This window comes from Cynocephalus volans, chromosome 2, assembly GCF_027409185.1.
Source record: "Cynocephalus volans isolate mCynVol1 chromosome 2, mCynVol1.pri, whole genome shotgun sequence".
NCBI classification, from domain to species: Eukaryota; Metazoa; Chordata; class Mammalia; order Dermoptera; family Cynocephalidae; genus Cynocephalus; species Cynocephalus volans.
The window spans coordinates 167066968-167076321 of NC_084461.1; the positions used below are offsets into that span (position 1 = coordinate 167066968).

The 9354-nt window shown below is 36.6% G+C and overlaps 1 pseudogene; it reads right to left on the reverse strand.

Annotated features, from left to right (window-relative positions):
• Positions 1-588: 588 nt before the first annotated feature.
• LOC134370681 (ras GTPase-activating protein-binding protein 1-like) lies at positions 589-1402 on the reverse strand (annotated as a pseudogene).
• Positions 1403-9354: the final 7952 nt, after the last annotated feature.

Below are 9354 nucleotides of genomic sequence, written 5' to 3' on the forward strand. Positions count from 1 at the left end.
ATTTTCCTATGTATTAACACTTTTATCATTATAAAATATCCCTCTTTGATCTAGTAACTTTTTTTTTCTCTGAAAGTCTATTTCATCTGATATTAGTACAGCCATTCCAGCTTTCTTGTGATTATTGTTTGCATGGCATACCTTTTTCCATCCTTTCACTTTCAAACCTGTTTGTGTCTTTGGATCTAAAATGTATCTCCTGTAGACGGCATATAGTAGGATGTTACTTTTTTACTCAGGTTGTCAGTCTCTACCTATTGATGGAGTGTTGAGCCCATTTGTGTTGAATATAATTATGGATATCACTGGATTTACATTTGCCACTTTAGTACTTGTTTGCTTAACGTCTACTCCTCCTCCTTCACTTCCTTATTCCTTCCATGTTTTAGTAGAACATGATAATTCCTATTTTTATATTTTTTGCTGGATATTTTAAAAGTTATTTTCTTACTCTAAGAATTATTGTATACATTTTATCAGAACTACTTCAATGCAATATAGTTCCATTCCCTTCCCCTTTCTTTGTGTTATTATTGAGATATATATCACCTATACAGGCTATAAATTCAACAATGGTTATAATTATTTTTATATAATCATACATCTTTTACACAGCAAGAACCTGTATCTTCCCAGTGGAAAGTTCTTACTGGTTACAGATGCCCAAGAAAATGTCCTTGAGTCTTCCTGTACTGTTGGAGCTATGTCTGCAGATGCTGGTGAAGAACTCTTCTGAGCATTCTCAGGAGCAGTTTCTTCCAATACTGGTTCAGACTTTTCCTCTTGGATTTCAGATACAGGTTCTTGTTCTGGTCCTGGTTCAGGATCAGGCTCTGATTCAGCAACAGGATCCTCTAAATGTTCTTCCAAGTCATTGCTGACAGTCTGAGCAAAGAAAGTTTCAGAATCATTGGGTACCACGTCAGGTGTCTGCTGTCTTTCTTCAGGTTCTTCTACTTCTTCCTCAGATTCCTCCTTAGACTAAGTGACAAAGCCACCAAAGACCTCACCTTGGTATCTGAAGATATTGTGAACACAGAACTTATTTGCAACAGAGCCCACAGAAACAAGGACAAATGTCTGCGTAAATTCCTCAAAGCCCAGTTGTTCTTAAGAGCAGCCCCATCACCTGGACCACCACAACATCATTTAGAGTGGCATGAGCTTTAATATGGCGAATCTTGGTGTGGCAGTTGGTGAAGGCTTGTGATTTCACTTCCCTGTCAATTTCTGTCCTTAGACCGCATCTGCTGGCTTCTCATTTGAATCCAATCCCATAGACATAAGAAGAGTTCTTTCCATAAAATCTATGTAGCATGTCTAGGCCCTGGCCCAGCAATGTCTATTGTTGTCTCACAAATTCCCACCTGACCAGCAGGGCACTAGGCTTCTCCGTAAACATTGCTTTGGTCAATTCAGCCTGCATGGGTGAGCAGGAGAGGAACAGGCTCTGCTCCATGGCAAGGAAGAAGGAAGAAGTCTTTCACACAACTGTATCTGTACCACATGGTTTTTATACATGTATCTATCAGTGATCAAAAGAAAGTGTATTCTCCAGATGTTGGATGCTGTGTTATGTATATGTCCATTAGATCAAGCTCGTTAATTGTATTGTTCAAATTTTTTGTATGACTAGTCATTTTTTATTTGGTTTAACTATCAATTGCTGGAAGTGCTGTATTAAAATGACCCACTGAGATGTTAGATTTGTTAGTTTTTTCTTGTGGTTTTGTCAGTTTTTGCTTCCTATATTTTGGGGTCAGATTAGTAGGTACATACCCACATAAAACAGTTTATTTTCCTAGTGAAATGAATTATTTTATTATGTAGTAACATTTTATCTCTAATAATTCTACTTACATTAAAGACTATTTTATCTGATATTAATATAGTTCATCCTATCTTGGTTAATACAGCCAATTCTTATTACTTACAGCAGTTATGTTCTATAAAGACACCACTTATACTAAATTATCAAATACTGAAACGTTGTTCCTAGGGGTAAAACAGGGTTAGGTTTCCATGAGCCTCTTGTCACAACATTTTTGTCAGCCAACCAATGTATAACCTTGTTTTATGTGTGTTTCTGTTGAAAGACACCTTATTTAATACAAATGGCTGATTAATTAATATTGAAGTCATGGCCAACAGCACTATAACTTATACCTGAATGAAGCTCATCTAACACATGTATTTTCTTTGTAGGGCACATCACAACCTTCTTGTGCTTAGGAGTACTAGACAGCACTTAAGCTTTAGTTATCTGGTGCTCAAATTGTCACAGATTTTGTCAAGGTAGCTCCTGTTTCCTTTTGACATGTCCCCATTATTTCTGAACACTTCATTATATTCTGGCACAATAATATTTTTCAGACTCATCTTGTACTTTCTCAGTTCCAGCCTTGAAAGCATCAATTTCTCTAATTAGCACTGCCTCTTTTTAGAAGAGAATGTAACTTAGAAACCAAGATCTCATTGTTAGGTGTGTTCATTGCTAAAAGCCATAATGCAGGCTTTATTATTCTCCTTTCTTTATATTTTAAACTTCCTTCTCCAATGGTGAAAACCATGGCTCTCACTATACTCAGTATATTTGTTTGCTAAATTCTCGAATATACAGAAAGTGTTTCAAAATTGTGTATTCTAATCTGTTGTTTTTTTTGTCTATTTCACCTTGCATCTCTTGCAGTTTTGCTTTATATATCTGGTGCACAGAGTTCACAAGTGTTATATCTCTACTGTGAAGTGTGGCTTTTAGTATTACAATATGTCCTTCTTTGTCACATTTAATGCTTTTTGGCTTGAATTCTACTTTTTCTGATATCAAGATTGCAACACCTGCTTTCTTATTATTTCTATGTGCCTAGAACACCTTTGCCTATCCCTTTATTTTTAGCCTTTCTTAATACTGTGTTTTAGGTGTCTCATATACAGCATATAGTTGGGCCTTGCTTTGTGAACCAAATTGGAAACCTTTTTCTGTAACAAGAAGTTAAGATCATTCACATTTATTGACATGACCCCTATGTCTGATCTCTACTATGTCAGTGTTTTGCTATAGTTATTAAGTGTATTAGATTATATTTGCTATATATATTTTTTCTGTTATGTGTTTTCTGGACTGTTGTGTTAAATTTCTTTTGGTATTTAGGAAGGTTTATTCAAATGGTCATTTATAAATATGTTATTTTAAAATACTCATAAAATTCCTTTATCCCTTGTTTTCTTTACCATATCGTTTGTCAAATATTAGTGGTATCTTTTGACTCCCACTAATTGCCTATAAAACAATCTGTGAACTTATTTTATACCTTCTTTCCTCTCCCATTAAAAATTTTTTTTAATTGTGGTAAAATACACATAAAATTTACCATCTCAACCATTTTTAAATGTACAGTTCAGTAGTTTCAAGTATCTTCACATAGTTGTGTCAATTTCCAGATTGCAAAACTGAAACTTTTCATCTTTTAATCTTGCAAAACTGAAACTCAGTAGCCATTTAATAACAACTCCCATCACCTCTCCCCGCAGCCCCTGGCAGCACCATTCTATTTTCTGTCTTTATAAATTTGACTAGCCTAGGTATCTGATATAAGTGGAATCATACAGTGTTTTTCTTTTTGTGACTGGCTTATTTCACTTAGCATGTTTTCAAAGTTCATCTATGTTGTAGCATGTCTCCGAATTTCCTTACTTTCTAAGGCTGAATAATATTCCATTGTATGTCTATGCCGCATTTTTAAAAAATCCATCCTTCCATTGATGGATAAGGGTTGTTTTCACCTTTTAGCTACTGTACATAATAGTGCTATGAACATGAGTATACAAATATCTCTTCAAGATACTGCTTTCAATTCTTTAGGGTACATACCCAAAAGTGGAATTGCTGGATTATACGGTAATTCTATTTTCAATTTTATTGAGGCACCTCCATACTGTTTTCCATAGTGGCTGCATCATTTAAAATTTCTGCAACAGTGTACAAGTGTTCCAATATCTCCATATTCTCACTAACACTTGTTATTTTCTGTATTTTTTTTAATAGTAGCCATCATAATGGGTATGAGGTACTATATCATTATGGTTTTGAGTGACACTTCCATAACAATAATTCCCTCCCATTTAAAAATTGCATTATTTCTAATTCATGAGGATATGTAACATTTAGAGATTATTCTTTATACCCATCATTGTTTTGACCTTAGATCTAAAATATAAATATATTAAATGCTCACCATCAGTTTTTTTTCCCAAAGTTTTCCCAGTCATTCCTTGGTTGAAACGCTTAACTTCTAACAGACTCCTCAATAAGGTCTCCTACTGCTTTTGAGAAATTTAATGCTATGATGATTATGTTGTCTTTTGAAGTTATTATTTAACTTTTTTTTCCTTCTTAAGGTTCTGAAGGTTTTTTTTCTGTATTTTTAAAGTCTAACCAACCACCCCAAAACTTAGTGGCTTAAGACAATAATGATTTATTATATCCGATGATTCTGCAGTTTGAGCTTGGCTTTTGAGGGCAATTCTTCTGCCACACATGGTCTCTGCTGGGACACTCACGTTATTGCCTTAGCCAGGGTGGCTGAAACAGCAGGGGACTTGCTGGGAATCTTTTCTCTCCACAGAGTAGCTGGACCTCTTTACATGGGGGTCCAGGACTCCAAGTAGGACAAGCCCTAATGTACAAACACTTACCAAGCGTCTGCTTGCATCGTGCTTACTAATGTCCTACTGGCCAAAGCAACTCACATGGCCAAACCCATAGTCAACATGGGAGATTACACAAGAATGTGAGTACCAGGTGATGGTCACTGGAGTCACAGCTGTAGTTTACCATACCAGGATATGTCTCAGAGCTGGTCATTCAAGTCAGCTTTCTCAGTACCCAACAGACCCTTTCAATATGTAGACTCAAGTTTCTTTCGTTTTTGGAGTCTTCTATTGAGTTTTCCTCAGCTTTGTGGTTGTTATTTTTGTGGGGTGGGGATGAGTATTTTATCAGCTGAATGTTTTGATTTTCATTTCCTGTTTTTTTCTTGCAGTAGGTTTATATAAATGAAGACTGCTTACATCTATGCATTTCATGGGCAGGGTTGGTGCTTAGTTCAGGAGCACCCACTTCTGACTGTGCAGTAAAGTTTATTTCTGTAATGGGTGGCTTTTGGAAGTAGTAAAGGGCGGGGTTGTGGGTCCCTTGAGTTTCTGGTTTTCTTTTATCTTGTAAGGTGCAAAAATCCCCCCTTTTGGTTCTTTTCCCCTCCTATCCAGTTTCCAGTGGGTACTTCTCCATCCCTCCCTACCTTTTTCACTCCATTCTCCCCCAGCAGATGACTGCCTCCTCAAATCTGGCACACCCCTTCAGCCCCTTTGACCTCTAATCTGGCAGGACCTTTTTCCAGCATTTTCACAGTTAGAGTGGACTTTGATTTCAGCTCAACCCCCTTTTCTCCCTTAAGTGCAGTTTTTCTGGAACCTGTGGCTCTCTGCAAAGTTTGGCAGTGAGACCTCGAGAGAAATCTCTGCTGTAAAACAGTGTTTACCTTTCTACTTTAGGTAGTTTAAAGTTTGTAATGTTTTCTTGCTATGCTGAAGGCTGTGATTTGTATGCTTTTATTCTTCCTGCCGAATAAGAAGAGGTATATATAGAACCATCTGGAGTAGGTGGCCAAGGTTACCTCAGTTATCCATTTATTAACCCTCATTCTTGAGTGATAGTTTTGCTGGTTTATAATTCTTGGTTTACAGTTGTTTTCCTCTCAATAAATAAAGGTATATTCCTGTCTTCTGACTTCTACTATTGCTGTAGAGAAATCAGCCTTCAGTGTAATTGCCATTCCTTTGTGATTGAAATTTCTCCTCTCTCACTGCTTTATTTTTTGCTTTCTGGTGTTCTTCAGTTTTTCTATAAACTGTATAAGTGCAGTTTAAAAAAAATTATTCATTTTAGGATTCATTGGGCTCCATGGACTTGATGATTAGTGTCTTTCAGCCATTCTGGAAAATTCTCAGCTATTAGTACTTCAAATATTTCTTTTTTCCTATTATTCTTTCTGGAATGCTGATTTAATGTCATTTTACATTTTCTATCTCTGTCTCTCTGTGCTGCATTTGGGGCAAATTTCTTCAAATTAATCTTGTATTAGTTATTTATTGCTGCATAGAAAATTATCCCCAAAGTTAGTAGCTTAAAGCAATAAAAACTTATTATTTCACAATTTCTGAGGGTCAGGACTCCAGGAGTGGCTTAGTTGGGTGGTTTTGGCGAGAGAGAGAGAGAGAGAGAGAGAGAGAGAGAGAGAGAGAGAGAGAGAGAAAGCCACAGTGCCTTCCATGACCTAATCTCCAAAACTGTATACATTTGCTTCTGATTAACTCTATTTGTGAGAGACAAATCACTAAGTCCAATCTATGCTTAAAGGAAGGAGAATTAAGCTCCACATCTTGAAGTTTCCTTCCTTTTTCAAGAATTCTGGACATTTAAAAATCACCACGTTTTAGTTCATTAATCTCTCATTGGTTGTATTCAATCAGTTGTTTCTAATCTCAGTTATTAAATTGTTTATACCTAGAAATTCAACCAGGTCATTTTTTCCCCAAAATCTGCCTAGTCATTTTCCATAGCATCTTGCTCCTTGGTTATACATCTAATATCTTCTTTTATTTCTTTAAACAGATAAATTGTTATTTTATATCCTGTGTCTGTTGACTATAAAATATGAAGACTTTGTAGAACAGGGTCTTACTCATGATGCCCTGTTCTTCATGTGTTTTGCTAGTTTCGACTAAGAGCTGTTCATTTCCCTAGCAAGTTTCTCTGCGGGAATTCCTCGACACCTAATTGTAACTGCACTCCTCCAAAGAAAACATGCATTTGCTTCTGCTGGTTGCATGAAGTTACAGCAATCCAGGACCCACTGAGTTATATTCCTGGCTTATACTTTAAACCACAGAGATAATGTATACTTGGACCAAAAATGTGCATACGGGCAATTATGCTTACAAATTCTCAGGGAAGATTCCACTGTACTCCTACCGACCAATGCTAAATTTGAAAGAATAATGTTTCTTTGATGTTCTGTTCTGTGTGATTTTTTTTCTTCCCTCACCTTTACATTGAGGTTATTTTGGAGTCCCAGCTTTATGCAGAAGCCTCCTATCAGATTTTCCAATTGGCATGGACCTCAGGCTTCATCTCTTGCCCCCCACCTGCTCTGCCATCTCCAGGGTTCAGCAGAAACTCCCAGAGCAGAAAGTGGTGCTGGTGTTTGTTTATTTCCAACGTTCCTTGCTTTCACTTTGTTGTTGACTTTTGTGAAGATCATGCTTGTTTAGCAATGCAATCATAAAGAAGATTTTATATATAATCCAGCATTTCAGCTGTTTTCACTGGGAAGGTCACTGAAACTATGTAATCTTCCAACTGCTAGAAATGCAAGTTCCCCATTTACTCTTCAATCCACTCCCAACTGGCTTCCCTCCCATTTCACTGGAGTTGTTCTTTTCAATGACCTCCATGTTCTCAAATTGACTGATTGACTGGTCTGTCTCAGGTTTTTTTTTTTTTTTTTCTTTTGCAACTGGCTGGAACAGCAATCGAACCCTGGACCTTGGTGTGATCAGCACATTAGTCATCATCTTATTTGATCTTTAAGCATCATCTGATCAACTGAACTGGCTTTCTCTCCTGGCTTCCCTTGGTTTTCTTCCTATTGCATCAGCCTTTCCTTCTGGGTCTCCTTTCTTGATCTCTTGTCCTCTACACAAGTTCTCTTCTCTATCCAGTCTTTTCCAAGGTGTTCTCATATAGCCTGATGGCTTTAAATACCATTTACATCTTGATGATTCTTAGACCAAAACCTTAACCAGTACTCCAGACGCATATCTGACTGCTTACTTAGCATTTTCATGTGGATAGCTAACAGTCATCCTAAACCTAACCTGTCAGAAATAGAACACTTGACTTTTTAACATCTACTCTTCTCCCAGTCTTCTCCATTTCAGTAAGTGGAACCATGATCCACGAGGCTGCTCTAGCCAAAACGCGAAGAGTCACTTTTTATTCATCCCCTCTCCCTCATCTCTCACATCCAGTACATCAGTAAGCATTACTGATTCTACATTCAAAATAATTCCTGAATCTTCCCTTTTTCATCCATCTCAATAACTACCACCTGAGTCCAAGTCACTATTATCTCTAACCTATACTAATGCAATTGCTTTTTAAAATTTGTCTCCCTATGTGCATTCTTGATCCTCATAATCCATTTTCCATACAACAATCCATATTCCATCAGAATAATTTTTTAAAAAAGAAAATTATGTCATATGAAACTTTTAATTAAAATGCTTCAATGGCACTCTTTTGTATTTTAAACAGTATCCACATTCTTTACCAATACCTTTAAGGACCTCCTTACAGGATAGTATAACATTTATCACTATCTGAAATTAATCTGTGTACTTACTTATTGTCTGTGTTCTACCTTTAGATGCAAAATTTTGATTACAGGACTGTAACAGGATAATTGTCTACTTTATTCCCTAACATAACCTCAGCAATTAATAAATAATTATTGCCTGAATTTTCATATTCTATAAAGCTCTCTGTACCCTCAGTCCTCATGGCAGAAATAACCTCTTCCACATTTGTGCTTCCATAATACTTTGAACACACCAGTATTATAGTACTCAGGTGTTTAAAAGCTTATCTCCTCTTGAGAGTGTGAACTTTGCAAGAATAGAAACCATGTCATTTTCTTCTTTGGATGCCTAGGGCCTTACTATATGGGGTAAGGAGTAGGTAAACAAATGAGTATTTACTGAATAAATAAATGAATGAATCAATGCTAATGAATGGTCACAGAGACTTGAAACACACTCTACAATCACATTTATCAACAGATAAGAAAAACAATATAAATATGACTGTTGGCTCTGGAATAAAACTGAAACTGTTACGGTTATAACAGGCTTACAATTAAATGACATGTTTCTGCAAAAGAACGTCTACCAATAAACAGGACAAGAAGAAAGGAGGATTTTTAGTTTAAAGGTTTTAGTTTGTTCTCCCCCGAGTACCTCTGGATTTGCTAATTTTAGTGCTGTAGCAATAGCTTCAGAAATGAGTCAATTTCTGGCAGCCACATGGACTGCACAATCTTTGGAATTTTCAGAAATGCTTATCATTACACTGAGAATGCAAGGGACTTATCATTATCATTATGGTAACACTTCGTTTGGAATTCACTACTTTGATGGTTGAGGGGACCTAGGGACCATCAACAACAGTTGCCTTAAACTGGCTCAACTGAGCCCAATCTGTTGCCAGAGAACAACTTCCCTCCTTCTGCCCTT